The sequence below is a fragment of the Sinohyriopsis cumingii genome, chromosome 1 (assembly GCF_028554795.1).
Source record: "Sinohyriopsis cumingii isolate HCF-2022 chromosome 1, ASM2855479v2, whole genome shotgun sequence".
Classification (NCBI taxonomy): domain Eukaryota; kingdom Metazoa; phylum Mollusca; class Bivalvia; order Unionida; family Unionidae; genus Sinohyriopsis; species Sinohyriopsis cumingii.
This window is the reverse complement of record NC_142961.1, coordinates 89,819,613-89,838,921: the sequence shown is the minus strand read 5'-3', so window position 1 is coordinate 89,838,921 and position 19,309 is coordinate 89,819,613. Positions and strand designations below refer to the sequence as shown.

General features: G+C 34.2%; 1 protein-coding gene across 1 annotated transcript in view; it reads right to left on the bottom strand.

Moving 5' to 3' along the window:
• The window catches only part of LOC149807319 (uncharacterized), a 115,244-nt gene extending 109,362 nt beyond the window's left edge, over positions 1 to 5,882 (bottom strand). Inside the window, exon 1 of the mRNA XM_089965262.1 lies at positions 5,395 to 5,882. The gene's annotated coding sequence lies outside the window, so the exon portion shown is untranslated. The remainder of the gene's footprint in view (positions 1 to 5,394) is intronic.
• Between the last annotated feature and the right edge of the window lie 13,427 nt (positions 5,883 to 19,309).

The following is a 19,309-nucleotide window of genomic DNA, read 5'->3' as shown; positions in this document are numbered from 1 at the left end:
CTATAGCTTAAACAATTCACTATGGGTCCATGCACGTTGCTACTTCATCATCAACATTGCCAAACTTCATTTTGTGTAACAGTCATGAACAAATTTGTACATCCAGAACTGAGAGATCATTTTGCTTATCCACTGTACCAGAAAAAATGTAAATGGTTAAATAAAGAAACATAATACTCTGAAAATCAGGTCTTTAAAAGATAATAGCAGATTTTAAAATAAAACTGTCATATATTAATTGGGAAAATGTTTGAAATAATTTAGTTTAAATATTTAAAAAGCTAGTACTTATTTTAAGGAGTGTCTCACTTAGTCTATTATCGTACAACACCTTTTAAAGAGGTGATGCTGAACAAAGGCCAGAACTTTAGACATCACTTGAAGTTTTTAAAATATTAGCCATATATTGAGATAAAAATAATCATGATATGTACAAACAAAACTACTATTAATTATGAAAGAAGGAACAAGTGGGCATTAAGGAATAAGTGGACACTTGGAGCGCTAAAATCCGAATACTTATCCTAATAACTAGAAGAAAATACAAAATAAAGCCCCAAAATTTAGAAGATTCAAACTTCAGGTTATATCATCAAAACCAATGGTGACAACATTGAAGTTCTGAACATTGATGGCAGCAAATGCCATGAAGCAAAAACAATCTCAAAACTTTCAGTTTGAATGCTTGAAGAAAAAGATCTTCCTATCTATTGTAATTTATTTTAATAATAGATTCAATGAATTCTGATTAAGAATGACGTTTACAAAGTCATTTTCAACTACAACCAGTCAATAAAAAGTTCATATTTACTGAAACCCACGATTACAGAATGAAATGGATTTCAAACTGACCAATTAGATCTTACCTGACCCAACAAACTGAAGTTACTGAAGAAAGGAAATTTCTCAGATAATGATTTCATGCCATTGTCGTTTGTTTAAATACCTTTTTGCCCCAGCAAATAATCAATATAAGACACCTATTCTTATCCAAGTTTCATCACATTGTTTTCCACAATATGGTTTGTAATCCTTAAGTATATCCTCACTGTAATGTAACTTGTTCTTTTAATCCACTTATTTTTTTCAACATATTATTCCTAAAGTGCCTCTTAAATCTTGAACCAGTTAGGATTCCATTGGAAATAATAATAATAATAATAATGAGGACTTTGCATAGTGCCTAATCTTTAGAAGCTCTAAGCCCTTTACAACATTAGACAATACCTATAACATAAAAAACATACCTAATGATATTATTACCAAAAAAAACATGAAATTAGAACACAAAAAAACATGCTGAAAATATTTAAGGTAAGAAACATTATTAGATCTTTAAATTTGTTCTTGCAGTCAAAATAAGTGAGTTTTAAGAGCACTTTTGAATGGGATCACTGTGTCTTTGTGTCTGAGTTCAGTGGGCAATTCATTCCACGTTGCTGGGCCCTGGTATGTAAAAGAACACTGTCCATATGACTTGGTTTTCATAGTGAGAATAATGAGTATACAATTGTCAGAAGAGGAGCATAAGTATCTTACTGGTGTGTACACATGGGTGAGTTCGGAGAGGTATACTGGACTGGAGTCCATCAGTGAAACGTAAGCACAGAGAACAAATTTTGTGTTTGATTCTGGATCGAATAGATAGCCAGTGTAGGGTACAGAGCATTGGGGAGGTGTGCTCTGATCATGGGACTCTAAGCATGATCTGAGCAGCTGTATTTTGAACTATTTGACGTTTCTGGAGTAGATATTGAGAGGAACCTGACAGAACTGAATTACAATAGTCCAGTCTTGAAAGTACTAATGAACACAAAAGTATTTTAGTGGCATCAACTGAAAGATAGTTGCGAATTGAGCTGATGCGTCTCAACTCAAGATATGCAGCCTTGAATATTTTCATGACATGTTAGTGCAATGAGAAAGTACTGGACACAGTGACACCTAGGTTTTGTACTGACTGAATTTAATATTGGTGTCGCTGATATTTATTGTTTAAGGTAAAGGATATGTGACTGAGAAAGTCTTTGTGTTGTGATCAGAATGGCCTCAGTTTTATCATCATTCATCTGCAGCTTGTTACATTTCATCCATGATTTCACATCTAAATGCACCTCTCTACACCTTGGATGGTAGCATCAACTTCAGTTGGGTGGCTAGATTTGTACATTTGGGTGTCGTCAGCATACAATTGGTGAGAATGGATGATGATCTATGACACTTGAGAGCGGCTGAGTGTATACAATGAAGAGAACATGTCCAACAACAGACCCTGTGGAACACAACATAGATTAAGTGGGCTGGAGTGTATTCCATTTGCAGACACAATTTGTGTCCATTGACCAAGTAGAACTTGAACCACAGTAAGGCTGTATCATGAATGCCAAATACATGCTGGAGACGGTGAAGTAATATATCATGGTCTATTGTGTCAAATGCTGCAGACAAATCAAGGAGGGTGAGGACTTTTATCTTTCTGCTATCCAAAGCAGACAGAATGTCATTAACTACTTTTAGAAGAGTAGTTTCAGTACTATGGAAAGGGCGATATGCAGATTGTACACTGCTAAAAAGACTGTTTGAATTCAGATGAGATACAAGCTGGGATTGAACAATCTTTTCCAAGATCTTTTTATATGAATAGGAGATTAGAAATGGGGCAGTAGTTCTTTAAATCGTTATGGTCTAGTGTTGGTTTCTTCAGCAGAGTCTTTACAAAGCAGTTTTGAAAAATTATGGGAATTCCCAGGACGAGAGAGAGAGGTATTAATAACATCAGTCAGTGAAGGCAATACTGGATCTAAGCACTCAAGCAGCATTGATGTTGGAATTGGATCAAGTTCACATGACTCTGGTGCACACTTCATCACGATTGTACGTACTAAATCCATAGAGACAAGTTCAAATGCTGCTAATGGTTGCGGCTCAAATTCTGTATCCCAACTGTATGGTGACGATGAGTCAACTGAAATTGTGTTCTCAAGCTTATCTCGAATGGTTTGTACTTTGTCATGGAAGAAATTTGCAAACAGGTCTGGAAGGCAGACTAGAGAGAAGTTAGTTGGAAGTGGTGTACATTTGTTCCTTGACATTAACTTGTTAGTAATCTCAAAGAGCTCTGTGCAGCTGTTACTTTCCATGATCTTAGTACTGTAGTGGGCTGATTTCACTGCATGGACTATGTGACGTTCTTCTTAGCGGCTTCATAGATTTGCTTATTAATAGTGAGTCTCTCAGCTTTACGGTGGTCTCTTTTAGCAGTGCAAAGCTGGTCCCTAACACTGCTATACCATGGAGAACACTTTTGAATGGATACTCTGCACTTGGTGGCTGGGGCATGTTTGTCGAGCAATGAATGCAGGCAGTTATCAAGTTGTTCTGCTGTAGGAGGTAAGCAAGTTGTTAGGTTTGCTTGGATGTCATGCATTAGTTTGGTTCTATTTATCATACAGAGGTTTTGCTTAGCAAACAAAGGTGGAGGGTTAGGGACTGATATGTCAAGATGACATAAAGGTTCAGTAGGTAATCCTAGGATTAATCAGCATGTCTTGTTTTGTTTTTTTGCATTTTTTACGAAAATACTCAAATACACTGTCATGAAGATTAATGGTATAGATTCTGTTATTGGTGCATTTTAAAGAAAAATTAAGTTATATAACAGAATTATCAAATATTCAATAAAAACTTGTCCACACATATAAATAAACATCTTTACATTAATTTCATAGGTTAATGTTGTTAAGTATATTTAATTTGTATTATCATTGGGTTTTTCATGATTATATGGTACATAAAACTGTATTTTGGACTTTACCTTTTCCAAAGTCAAGTTCACTGTGTACTAAACTATAGTACAAGTCACATGGGTCATGAACACACATTTACTCATTTTAAATTAAATATAAATTGTTCTTCTAAAATTTAACACTAAATTTATTTAACCAAAGTCTATTAAATCTTGATTATTGAATGCTCTGTACCTTATAAATCAGCAAGAAACTTCCAGACGAAAATTATCCATTGCTATGGACTTTTACAATGGTGGCCATGTACTAAACTTGGATCAAAATAAATATATTGAGTGGAATCACCACAACTGAGGGTAGTATGAATTTGTTTATCAATATACATAGATTTCATTGTGACATCATAGCGCATGACATTTAATCCAGATTGTACTGGATCACACAATTAGGTTCATTCTGTCCTAAAATGTCTATGTATATTAACATTGAATTTGCCATATGCACTTATTGGGTTATCTAAATAATGACCTTCCAAATGAATATGGATGTATATGAATCCAAAAAAAAGTGAACACTTGCCACATAAAGGTATGTAGAATCAAATTCTAAAAATTGACACCCATTACTGAAATAATTGGTACTGAATGCCTTAATGACCCTTGTGACTTGTGAGTTGGCCATTCTGTAAACAAGTAATATATATTTAATATTTCCCTAGGAGTGTGGGTTAAATATTAAGAACTATATCACAAAAGGTAAACATTTGTTTGGGTCTGGGTCAAGGACAATTGTATTCGCAATGGATATGCCAGGTGTACATGATGTTTACCAAATTCTTTATCAGAATTTTAGTATCAAATTTTAACTGTTTAAAAGTTTGAATTTTCTGTAAATGAACTCTGGGCATACAAACTAGCTCTTCATTTGTATCTTAGTTTTTTTAATATATAATCTTGTTGACTTGAAAAATTATTACTTCCTGCAATAACATCTTAACAAGAAATCATCTATATTGATAAATTGTTTTGACCAGTAGAAATGATCTGGGAAAATCATCATGTAATGCATACCAACTTTGATACAAGATAACAAAATAACCAGGGGCCCCTAACACTTTCAAATTTGTGGCATTTCAAAGAAAACTGTAGCTCCAATGCTTATTTGATCCATTTTAAATCATTTTATTCTGTAATCACAGGTTTCAATTTTTTTTTAAATTACAAAAATTAACTTACTGGTTGTAGTTCAGAATGATTGGTTGAAACGACAATAATTTGACAGTGTTAGAGACTCCTTGTCAACAATCAGGTTAGACAAATAAATAAATCAATGAAATGACTAACTTTTGTGAATTTGTTACATCCTTAATGCTTTTCTTTTTAAATCCGTGGGATGAGGTAGTCCAACAAGTAGAATTGTATTGTCTTGTATCAAACGTGTTATACATTACACGGTGATTTACCCCGATACTAATACTACTACTTGTCTCCGATCGTATTAGTACACCCGAACATCAATGTCCAAATATCAAAAATAGGGTGGCAAGGGTCAGAGGAAACTCGAACTACGATCATATGTATGGCTATTTCTCGGTTGTTCAAAACAATACAGTACTATTGATGATTATAAATAAGGCAAATTATCTTACTGTGACAGACACTGCAACATCAAAATCTCACACGACCTGGTGTAGGACGAACAACCTGGAAGTTGAAAACCACTTGCTCAGAGTTCGAATACAGTAACTTGTTACGGGCAACACTTCAAAATCGTACGGAGTCGTCACACTCGACCGCATGAATAAACTGTCGTCCTCGAATCAAGCATATTGTCTGATTTTTTAACGATCTTGAGTACGTCAACGGAACAACCTTTCATACAAATTATATATGATATTATCTGGTTGTTTGAGAAATATCAATTTTACAATGTCTTCAGTGTAATGTTATCATGTACTCTACTGTAGGAATGTATCGCATTTCTCTTTGTTTCGGTGGAAACTATTCACTTTCCGTTGTTCGTGTGCCCAGCAGCAAACGTTACAGGCCATACTCCGTGCACCGGATATTCTCAAACTTCAGCTTCCCTTTTTTTTTAAAACCGCGCTTATTTATTAATCATGGTGCAAGACTGCTGATCAAGACTCATTTTAGTATGGTTCGCTGCTTCGTATCCTCCCTGCGATACTATTCGTATACCGCAGTATCACGCAAGGAGCATCTGAAATAGGGAACCCGACTAGACTCGTATAGTAATAGGAATAATCTTTGAATTTTCTTTAGCCTGGTAACCTGGCTTCCCATGTTTCAGCGCATAAAGATCAGTAGCATCGTTTATGGCCGATGTAAGGTGGAAGTAATACAAAAATGCGTTGGCAATAAAGAAATGGCATTAAATCAGTTACTTCAAGCTGTGCCGTCACCGGATGTTTTGTTGTATCAGTCACAGGTTTTTTTTTGGTATAATTAAGTGTCACTATGCAGCCATCATGTATGAATTACGGGGGTGGGGGTGATTTGTATTTTTAACGTAGCTTTAACACTTTTAAAGTCATATAGCTACGATGTCTGCAATGTTAAAAACAATTCTAAATTAGGAACATACCCAATATGCTCACTTAGAAGATCAGTCTAACTGGAAACTGCACAGACCCCGCCTTCGCATAAGGATCAGTTTATAGTGATGTCTAGCACTGGGGCATCATGCCGCAGACATGTAGCATGATGTCCCACCCAGTCACATTATCCTGACACCAGGCCAACCAGTTCAAACACTAACCTCTTAATGCTGCGAGGCAACTGTTTGTACCATTTGTGTAAGTCTTTGGTATGACTCAGCCGGGGATCAAACCCATGACCTTCCGCTTCCGAGGCGGACGCTCTAACCACTAGGCCACCGGGGCGGTGGGGGTGGGTAGGTTAAGGTAAGAGATCGCGGAAGTGTATAGTGTTACGACTCTATGGCCGTAAATTAAGTCATAGGTGCAAAACCAAAAAGTTGTATTGACTTAAAATACAAGCTTAAAACTTAGAAGGAATTTACAGTAGTGAGTTAAATCTCAAATAATCATAAATGTTCAGTTACAAGTCCAAAAGTGTCCAATATTCTGAATGAATTTCAAGTCTTGGATGTGCTTATGTACCAATAGTCTTGAATGAGTTCATGAACCAATAGACTTGATGTACCACAATGTTATAATCCAGACTGTTTTTAATGAGTCATCAATTATCCCAATTAGGTTTCTAGTCCAAATAGTCAATAAGCATTTTGTAATTCCAATGAATAATTCAAATACATGATTCCCTGCAATCTGTACCTGAAAACAAATAACAGTAATTTTGCATATTGAATTTAAAGTAGCAATTAATAATTTTATTGACAACAATCTGAAATAGAAACAGTCTCATTAATAGGCTCTCTGATAGCTTGATGATAGTATCTGGTACCTCAATTGTCGGGTCTATGAAAAAGCAAAGCAAGGAGAAGAGAGAAGACTTAGATCTGACCTTTTTAATGACACTGTTGTAATGATGAATTCCATAAGTATGATCAAATTATATAATTGTACATTCTCCACTTAACAAAAAATTCAAAGATCTGTGATCTGTGTAAATTATTCCATATCCTTTGATGATTATGCTGTCTTTATACATCTTTTACATGATACATCTTATAGTATAAAAAGCTGCTGTTCTGACTGAGATCAATAAACAACTAAGTAATTGCAAATGTATTGAAACAGGATGTGCGTTTTGATGGGTGTACCAAGCAGCAATCAGGTTTTCATTACTCATTGTCTTACTCATTTAGCTAAGCATAATGCTTGCTTGTATTTTTGTTACAGCTTGTTATTATTGATCCTGCACCTTCATATTTATGGGGGAACAGATAGATCATACATTTGCGCAGATGATTGTTTTAACAGCTACAATTAATCTTGGCTGGTCTTTAACCTTTAACTGAAAACTAAGAGTAGTAGCACACCTGAGGTTGAGGAACAGAAATAGTATTGCTAAGCACTAATGTCACTCAACCTACTCAAATGTGTGACAGTTATAACAGGAAGACAGCTCAAGTGCCAGGTGCGCCTTACAGTTATATGGCTTTAACTGAAAATGACAGTGAGTAAGCTATACATGTTACTGGTTGATTTGAGAGGAGCAATGTTTAAGATACAATTTAACAATATGTCACACCAATGGTTATGTATTATCCCTAGTAGACAGCAATGAGAGTGTCAGTGACGATAATATTGACAACAATAATAATAATTAATATGGTTATTACTAGTATGAAGGTACTACATACGCTGACAAAATTGTTCAAACTTGTTTCCTTCACTTACTTACAAAATAAATTTACCTATATAGAGGTTATTAAGAAGAATACCCAAAAACAATTTTATTACTAGTAATATTCGTATGTAATTACGACTCTATGGTCTTAACTTCAGTAACACACAAAAGCGAAAACCAACAAGTTTTGTAAAATTCAAAAAATAATTTATTTCCTTAGAATACAATGTGAAAATTTCAAAAGAACTGACAGCATTGTGAATTAAATCTCAAATAGTCCATAGGTTTTATCACCAGTCCAGAGGAAAAAAGTTCTAATTAGATTCCAGTGGTGTTCCAAAAAAATTCAACTCTGAATGTGTTGATGTGCCTGTTGTGGCCTGTGACGTAGAGATGTGCCAACAGTCTTTTAATTAATGACAATAATATAATCCAAGATTTAATTGTCTGAATTCACTATAAGTCCAAGTGAATGTATCTGGCCAAGAATGATATTGAAGAGCACCTTGTATTTCTAGTGAATAATATTTGGAATGAATAACTCCACCTCAAATCAAATACTGAATACAACACTAAGAATGAATCTACTAAAGATGTTAAAGAAAAAAATGAGTAATTTCTCAAGTTAACAAGATTTTTTATGCAACAGAGTGTGCAAGAGAGCCAAAACTGAAAACTTCTTTGCTTTTTATTTTTGTCATAGATTAATTTTATTTTTGACTGAGTAAAGTGAAGATTAGTTATTGTAACCTCACAAGTTTTATTTGAAATTAGAAACATAGTCGAGAAGATTCATTTATGAATCTGCATTGGAGTTAAGTTTCCCTTTTGACAATTTAATGGTCCACGGACAGTATGTCCAAAAATTAGTTCAATGGGACTAAATCCTTACGATTTTTGAACCGATTCTCTAAAAGCAAGAAACAATAAGATATGATTGCTAGAATCACTAACAAAAACTTTCGACATGAATGGTTCATAAATCTCCATAATAAATTCTGACTGGGGGTTTGTTTAACCCAACAATTGTATTGATTTCAATACCTCACCATGACCTTGACCTCTTAGAAATAAGAGCATTTGGAATAGATCTGTCTTGATTCTGTTTCTGATTTTTTTAATCTGTATCAATCAGATCATGTGTCTCTTCTTGCAATAAGTACATGTAGGAAGAGATAAGGATTTCTGATCAGTCTTATCAGAAACTTGATTTTTAAAAGTTGTGACATTGAAATTCGGAAGTGCTCAATCTGATTAAAATCATATCTCTGCTGTCCTACGTAAAGATCTGATGATGACCACTTAGGTCATGTTCTAGTGACCTTTGAATTAGTCAATGGATGTGCAGCTTTCAAAAGTCTGAAAGGTAATCAAATCATTTGGTTACACATTGATGCTCTTCATCCACAATGCTAAGTCTCCAAACGCAAAGATATAAGACTTCATCTGATTGGCTGATAAAATTAGCAATTATGATAATAACATAGGTTACCAAAACATGATTCCTAAGTGGTCGCTGTCAGATGTTCATGTAGGACAGTGGAAATCTGGTTTTGATCAGATTGGGCAGTGCTCATTTGAGACTAGATTTTTTTTAAACCAAAGTCCTGCTGAATGGAGGACCTACAGACAAAAGAAACTTAGTAAGGAAAAATCATATGAGCAGCATTTTCTAAAAGTTTCGACCTTTTGCTCATCTAAGTAGGTTTTGATGTCACTGTGACATCTTCAGCTAATATGAGTTGCCTCAGGTTATCCAAATTTTAACCAATCTTCTTAACTGAGCACCACATATCAAATAATTGATCTGTCTCATGCAAATTCAACATAGGTCTGTCCAGTTTCTTTTTTACAGTTCCCTTACCACTTTCAATATGCCTCATTTACCAACTTATAACTGTTCGAGATAGATTCATTAACCATATAATCAGCACTTTGTTGTACTGACAATGAAGTACAGACTTCACAAGTGTTGCCAATAAGTACACTTTGTAATAACAGAGTCCAGTGCTGTCTTAGCCATTTCAGTTTTTCAGCAATGTTTCAAAATTAGGAGAATATTTATTGACTTCTTTCTTTGAAAAAGGGGGTACTAACCTAATATTTCTAGTAACAACAAAAACTGACTTTTTATGTAAAGTGTGTGCAGAGTGGGTGCATTCCACTTTCCAGCTCTAATCCTTTAACATAAATTGAAATTGTCTTTCTTCCGTTTTCTCAGCATCTGTATTTCCCTTTCTTCTTTCTCTCTGCATATATATTTTCCCTCTTCTCTTTTCTCTTTGCATTTACATTAGCCTATCTTCTTTCTCTTTCTCTCTCTCTCTCTCTCTCTCTCTCTCTCTTCTGCAATTGGCTCTCTCTTTCCTCTTTCTGAAGCTGAAAATTTGATTAGTAAGTCGGTTTCAGACTCTGGCATAAAGAAATAGAATTGAAAGTAAAATACAAGACGGAAAAAGAGTTAAGGAGGTCTTAACTCTTTTTCCGTCTCGTATTCTACTTTCAATTCTATTTCTTTTATGCCAGAGTCTGATATTGACTTACTAATCAAACCTAAAGAACTTTTATCCCCCAAAAATTATTTTCTACCAAATATTGGACCAAAATATTTGTTACTTATTGCTTCGTTAAATAAACCTTCACCTCAGAGAGATCATTTTGTCTGGCAAGCTAGAGTAATTCATCCTTTTTCAAGGACTCGAACCATTCCTGGGTAGGATTTAAAACAAAGCTCTTGACTTTAGATGAGGTTGTGAAAGCTTGTTGGCTTCACTAAAAAATGTCTAAAACAAATTAGATCAAAAGAAAAAGAAAAAAAGTCTCCTGAATCAAGCAATTTTAAATTTCAAAAACAAAGTTTTCTGAAATATTTTTCACAAATTTTCATTCGGGACACTATACCTTAATTTTGTGTTATGACTGGATAGTCTTAATTTACGTAACAGAAAAGAGTGAAAATCAAGAAGTTTTTAAAAATTAAATCAGTGACTTATTTGCTTAGAATGAAAATTGAAAGTTTTAAAAAGTATGTACAGTATTGTGAATTAAATCATAAATAGTCCTAAAGCTTTCACCTGACCTAAGGAAAACAGTTCTAATTAAATTCCAATGGTGTTCCAAAAAACTTAAATTCTGATTATGTTGATGTGCCTGTAGTGGACTGTAACGTGGAGATGTGCCAGCAGTCTTTTAACAAATCACAATTATATAATCCGAGATGTCATTGTCTGAATTCACTATAATTTCATGTTACTGTCTCTGTCCAAGAATATTATCAAAAAACACTTTGTATTTCCAGTGAATAATAATTTGAATAAATAATTCCACTTTGTATTTCCAGTGAATAATAATTTGAATAAAAAATTCTGCTCAAATCAAATACTGAACACAACATTAAGAACAATTCTGCTAAGGATGTTAAAACTAGAATGAGTAACTTCTCAAGTAAACAAGATTATATAAAAAAAAGTCTAAGACACAAAAGTAAAACCAGGATGAGAGTCAAAAGTTCAAGTCTAGAATATTCTAAGTTGTCAGCAAGATAAAGTATGTTACTAAAATCATGATAAAGAATGTGGTAAACATCAGATAAACCAGGCATTTTATGGGGGGGGGGGATTCCAATGTATTAGACCCAGACCAAAATAAATGTGTTTATTTATCTTGATAAAGATCTAAATATTTAATCCACACCCATAGGGAAATATTACATACATACATACATACATACATACACACATATATATATATATATATATATACATACATATGTATATACATATATGTGGTATATTAATGATTATCACCTCCCAAACCATCATGACAAATCATTACCCTTCTCTAGCTTATATATATATATATATATATATATATATATATATATATATATATATATATATATATATATATATATATATATATATATATATATCTGTGTTTGTGTGTGGAGGGATGCATTAGTTTATCATGGAATAAGGTTTAACCATAGCTGTTACATTGTTTTTTTTATCCAACTCTTAAGTGTGTGGTATGCTAATGTGAATCACCTCCCAAACTGTCATGACAAATCATTACACTTCTCTAGGTTATAGTGTGTGTGTGTGTGTGTGTATGTGTGTGTGTCTAGTCTGTTCCAGTCCAGAGAGTTCTGGGTTGACATTTTCCTGGGATATATCAAATCACTGGTAGTTTCCTCAATCTATATGTAATATTTCTTAATCTAAATGTGGTATTTACCACCATTTTTTTTTACTGATCTCAAACATGGTACATTTCAAGCATGTATAGTTTATTTTTTTGCTGAAAATGGATAACTCGAACATATAAAAAAATCTGTTATAAAAAAATCTGTCAAGTGTTGGGGACATGCAGATTTTTAAAAATGATAGAATGTTTTTGATTATCATAGAAACAAACAGTGTCATATATATTACTTACAAGATACACATTATTACGGGGTTATAAATGTATTGTAAATTGTTACAGGTCAAACTCTAGAGAAGTTCATATCCTGTTGAATAACAACTTTGAGTATGATATAAAAGAATGTAAAAAGGATCCTGGTGGTAATTTGATTGAATTAGATATTCAAATTGATGAAGGGAACTTCTTTTTAATTAATGTATATGGGTCAAATAATGATTGCCCATAATTTTACAATAATATAAAATATCATACAAGAATGTGATTCATATAGTTATAGAAATGTAAATACCCCTAATATTAGAAATGCATTAATAAGTATAAAAGAAAGTTTAGGTCTGGTTGATCCATTTAGAGCATTAAATGCAGGATTCAAGACGTATACATGGAGAACAAAATGTCCTTTAAAATAAGCTTGTGTCTGATTCTCTTATGCCCAACATAGGAAAAGTGATAACTGAACCAAGTTACAGGTCTGACCACTCCATGATGAATCTGAATATAAGCTCAAATAATATCTTAAGCCGTAAGGTTTTCTTAAGTTTTCTGGCTGATAAAACTAATATTATTTAAATAAAAAAATGCATGAAAAAAATAAAATTAGATTACGGTGTAACTGATTATTGTGGAAATATTGCCAATGGATTCAATTCAGATCCAAGATTGGCTATATCAGATTCATGATTTCTAGTTAGATGGGGATTAGTAGAAAAAAACATTTTATATGCTTCTTATAAAAAGAAATGTAAATCAAATAAAAAATAACGAACTTGTGCAGTAAATGCGGTCCTTAGATAATGGTTTCATGGGATCTTATGATTTAGAAATATTGGAGTCTAAAAAGATAACTTGAAAGTATGAGAAAAGAAAGGTTTCTAGGAAGTATTATTAGATCCAGAGTAGAATGGATTGAAGATGGCAAGAAACAAACAAGATAATTTTACAATCTAGAAAATAGAAACCATCTGTTTGATAATCTAGGCGAAGTAAATGAGTATTATAATAATCTATATAAATCAGGAAAATATGGAGAAGCTATAAACTTAGAGGGCATTCTCAAATTCCTAGGCTTAACCAAGAGCAAAGTTACCAAAATGGAAGTATTTGATTGTTTATAAAGTATTCCAAACATCAAAATCCCATGGTCACATGGTTTTATTCCTTAATTTTTTAAAAGTCTTAAGCATTGACATTGGGGTTATCTAACGCCATTAAAACTCTTTTTAATGTTCCAGACTTATTTCTTAACACAGTTGATTTGCACCAATACTTTGATCTGTGAATAGTGTGTGTGTGTGTGACTGACATACAGAGACAGAGAATGTGTATGATGATTTTATGATTTTACAGTTTTAATATGACCATTGGTGTTGGAAAAAGGACGAGTTTTTTTTTAAATAAATAAAATTCATTATTTTAAGTATTATATGTGGAGATCTGAAAGCTCGTTTGTGTCATCGTCAGTGCCCCAGGATGTTTTAATTATACACTTTGGTCTTGCTCCAACTGTGGTCCCAGTTGGATTGTTTTCATCTAGGTCACAAGATGAAAACTCGTGAGATCCCCGACCTATAATCACATGGAGTTGCATAGAACATGATAAACAAAGTCAGAAATACATCAAATACAGATCGTGGATTATATCCCCCTTAAGTAGTGTGAAACTGTTGAGCTCCCAAGACTATAGTCATATATAGTTTTCAAGAGCATGAGAACACAAAACGAGACAGTATATAATACAGACCCAACGTTTTGCCGCATGGAATTGGCAACCCCACTAGTTTATTACAGGGAAACTATACATCTCCACCCTTCAGTTATGTGTAAATTTCATGCACTAACACTGGGCCTTGACCCATGTCACTTGTAAAGGGAACTTGCTCATGCTTCATAAACTGGAAACTGGCAAGACCCCATCCTTAAAACATATAAACACAGTGTAGATATGAAATGAAAAATACACATTAACAGTATTGCAAGACTTGCTTCTGGGTTAGGCCACGTACCTAGTGGATAAGCCTAACTGAAGATTGTTCTTCATATCACTTTGAAAAATTATACATCATCATGATTTATATTTATTAAACTGAACTGTATATTTACCGAAACAATTATCAGGTGCAAAACCTATACGAGTGACACTGTCCACATACAACTAATGAAATGAATAAACGCAAAGTCCTTTACCGACACATTTCCCTTCAGATTTTAAAACGATGGGTCTAAACTGTCTGAGTTCCATTACCGACACAATTCCCTTCAGATTTCACAACGAATGCGTCTAAACTCTCTGGGTTCCTTTACCGACACAATTCCCTTCAGATTTCAAAACGTTTGCATCTAAACTGTATGTGTTAATATACAGAGACAATTTCTATCAGATTTCAATACGAATGCATCTAAACAGTCTGGGTTCCTTTACCGACACAATTCCCTTCAGATTTCAAAACGAATACATCCAAACTGTCTGGGTTCCTTTACCGATACAGTTCCATTCAGATTTCGAGACGAATGCGTCTAAACTATTTGGGTACATTTACCGACACACTTTCCTTCACATTTCACAACGAATGAGTCTAAACTGTCCGGATTCCTTTACCGACACAATTCCCTTTAGATTTTAATATATTTAGCATTTGGATTTTGGAGACAATGTCAAGTTTATGAAATTTAACATAATTGCACCTAAAGAAAGGAACTTGTGTTTCTAAAGCAATATAAATGGGATTGTATTCCATGACTTACATATCTTGTTCAGCTTTTCATCTCAGCTTAGACTGCTTTTGTTAATTTCTGGAATAATTTTCAACGAAAACAACTGCAAAGTAAAATGTATGAAAATTTATAAAACAGTGTTCATTTAAGTATCGCCCCTGATTTTAAATGCAAAACCAGCAACGAAAATTTCAACAAATCTGTTTTAACCGACCCTCTAAGGTGTCTGATATATTTGCGCAGATACAATACAACCCATATCTGACTCAAGAAAGACGAAGTCCATGGAGTAAAGTAAGAACAAACTATCTGAAGAAAATTTTCTTTTTTTCTTTTATGAGTGCATTTTGTTTTGAAACTGCTGATTTCCACGTTTCCGCCAATCTCCCCACTCTTCTCACTATACATGAACTGGAAACAAAAAGGAGACCTGATTTCATTAATAATATATATTCTTGTCGGGTACTAACGTACTGGAAACAGACAGGAGACCTAATATCATCAGTATAAATAGATTCTTGTCGTTTACGCCCTTTTCTTGTACATCGTCAGAGGATTGTACGCCCTTGTAGCATAACTTTCTCGCTGCCTGGGATGCTGGTCGAAAGAACATGAACTTGAATCGCTGTCAGTCAGATCTTTCTGTCGGTAATCTCAGTATAAATCAGATAGAAGTATTCTGTTGGAAATTAATTTATATTTCCTCTGTTCCTATTTTATATTAAGACCTAGTAATTCCGCTAATGGCTATACAAGCAAAAAAGAAAGATCAATTGTTCCTCTTGAATATATCTTTATTTATATAGCTTTATGATAGATAGTGAAAAGATCATGTCAGCGAAAAGATCTTTTTGTTTCTCTTACGTTAACTTTGATTTTAAATTTTTAGTGCAAAAATGGGAAAATGAAGCTAAAATTGGTAGCAATACATTTTTTCAATGAGCCGTAGGTCGACCAAAATGTTTCTTGTTTTCGTCGTATATCTTGCATCCAAATTTTGTAAAATGGTTTACAGAAAGCCATCTTGCAAATCTTTTGTGCATATTTAAAACTCAGGTTTAGTCTATCGCATTCCCAAATATTTTCTTGAAGTGTCTAAATAAAATACACCAATGCACTCTTACATCTTTTATCAAGAGAACGATACCTTTGTTTCTTATGTTAATAAGGAAATAAAGCGCAGTGTGGTATACAAAATATGTGTGAGAACAAATGCACAAAAGACTTGAGCTGCGATAGTTTCTGCATCAGAAACGTGACTGGGTGACTGTGTAGATGATGCAGACATTGCCATGAATGGAGACTGTGTCATTCGCTTTAACCGAAATAGAAATAATGGGGCAGATACACATATAATAGAAATGGTATTTCCGTTTCTCCTGGGGAAGATCTACGTGCATACAATTGATAAGTTATATGGACAGATATTCTTTTTAACTAATCGATTGCCAGAAGCAATTGTTATTTAAACATCTGAATCAACATGAAAGCCCCTAACACTTTGAGGAGACGACAAAATTTAGATTATTCACTGAACGTTATATTTTCCTAGACTTCAGTGTATATGTTGTCTTCATGGAGTAAGCAAGATTGTTCAGCAGTGTTCAATAAATATTCATATATTCTGAGACTTTCTAATCTTGGACAGCTACTTGCCCTGTTCACAAAATCAGAAACTGAGGAATGTGTGACAATTTGCTTATTGGAGAACGATATTGGAGAACGATGTTCAAAAGTCATATAAAAAATCATAACACTGTTAAAATCAGGTCTCTGAAAGATTTAAGTAGATTTTATCGCATATATATTCAGATGTAACTTTTCAAAAAGTTTCAGATAATTTAAATGAAAATAAAGCACGAATTTCGTTTAACGAGTGTTGTCATTTAGTTTTAGATTGTACGACTCCTTTTAAAGAGGTGATGCTGAAACAAATGACAGACGCTTCAAAGTCTCTTGAAATTTTAGAAATTATTAGACTTAGGGACCATTTCCTTTTGATATATAGAAATAATAATGACCCTGATCTGTACCAGAATTACGGTAACGTAAGGAAATAGGTATAGAGGGAAATTAAACTGGAGGACACAAACTAACTAATCATCTCGTATCTCAATGGATAGGATACATGTACGCAACTTATCAACGTATCGGACTAATGTCTGGATTTATGAACATTAATGGTCGTTATACAGAATTTATCAACAGGTATTATTGACATATGGAATTATAAACAAATATGATTATTGATCGGAATTATCAACAAAAATTACTAATATCTTGTTCATCAGCAAATATGATGAATGGATGTTTGAATTGTCACACATTAATGTTACAACGATATCCAGGTTCAAAATAATATAAATAGCATCAACACATATGATATATATTTTTGGTAGAGATTTACAATCAAATTTCACAACACGACACTTTAAAAAGTTCGTAGAATTCTATTTTTTCACTCACTCCTTTTTTGAATTTCTTCAGTCACAGGTTTTTTCTTTTCTTCCTCACTTTCTTTTCGTCTTCTTTTCTTCACTTTCTGGGCGTATCTGGGGTTTTCCTTTTCGGAGGGTACCTCTTCTTCCTGTCCTGAACCTCTCTCCTCCTCTTGTTGTTTCTTAGGGCAGTCTGAAGACCAATGTCCTTCTGCTTGACAATGATAACAGGTATCTTGACCTTTGTATCTTTTGGTGCATGTTGTGCTTTGACTTTGTTGATACTGTGTGGCCAAATATCCTTTCTTCTCACAGATATAGCATGTGTCTCGACTTTTATCTCGAAAGGAGAGGGGGTAGTTCGTGAAGAAAACCTTCGCACGACACCTCGCAATGCTCTGATCAGAGAAGTTCGATATGTGTTGACTCTTATCCTGAGCTAAGACACTGACCCTTTAATTAGGGAAGATACTCACCTTACATTTTTTTTATAGGGGACCATGGCCTTTAAAATGTAGTCATTGGACATTATGCAATCAAGATGAAACGATCGCACCATTTCGTGAAGAAAGGAGGAGAAGAAATTAAGAAGCAAAGACGTGACCTATCGCCTAGCACAGTAGATGCAGTCTTGACTCAGATCAATGCCAGCGAATTTCAAGATGACATGAGTGAGCCAGAATCCACACCTTCTACGTCTGCATCAAGGCCCAGAGAGTCTACGCCAAGCCAAAGTCCACCACCAGTAACGCCTAAAAGGTAGTACCACATTCGAGAGACGAATAAACACTTCTACAGAAAATTTAGAACCACAGCCAATACGTACACGATAAAATTAAAAGATTTCAAATCAGACGTACAGCTAGAGAAAATAGATGGGTTCATCACTGATTTGTGGGAATGTTTGTTAACAGATCTGAAACAACAATGTGAAGCCAAAGAAGACAATCGCTTGAGACTTTCCATTCAGAACGACAGTTTGAAGTCCTCCGTTTGGATCGAGTTTAGCAGCTCATCAGAATTGACACCTTCCAAAGACATCGAATTTGAAACTGAAACAATGATCTTGAAAACAAGATTTTTAAAACATGGCTGTAATTGTGGCATTAAGGCTGTCAGATTGGCATCATTTTCATTGGTACCAACTATACTGCACAAGTCTTCTGACAAAAACCAGAGGCCAATATGATCATCCATCTTGGAGTAAATATAAAAAGATTTTGATAATGGTGGCTATATTCAAGTCAATACCTGGACGTGTGTTCGCTGTATCCTTACATGTGCAAATATCGTCTTTTTACCGCAGATCACCCACAATTGCTGACGGAACACATTGACGTTGAAAACATTCAACAATACGAAGGATTGCTTAAACGTATGGTCTTACCTCCCACCGACTTGTACCATCCCGTTTTATCTCACCATTGAAAAGGAAATCTGATGTTTCCTTTGTGTTGTACTTGCTCCAAAACATGCAACCAAGATCAGTCTTGTCAGCACACCCAGGAAGAATGTGCCTTGAAATTAACATGGATCTACGTGGAGTTGATAAAGCTCTGGACCTGGGATACCAATTGTTAGAAGTGTACGAAATGTTTTACCACTTTCCCAAAACAGAACAGTACCACAAGGGTGACGAGACTCAGAAAGGTATTTTCTCGGACTACGTGGATGCCTTTTTGAAACTGAAACA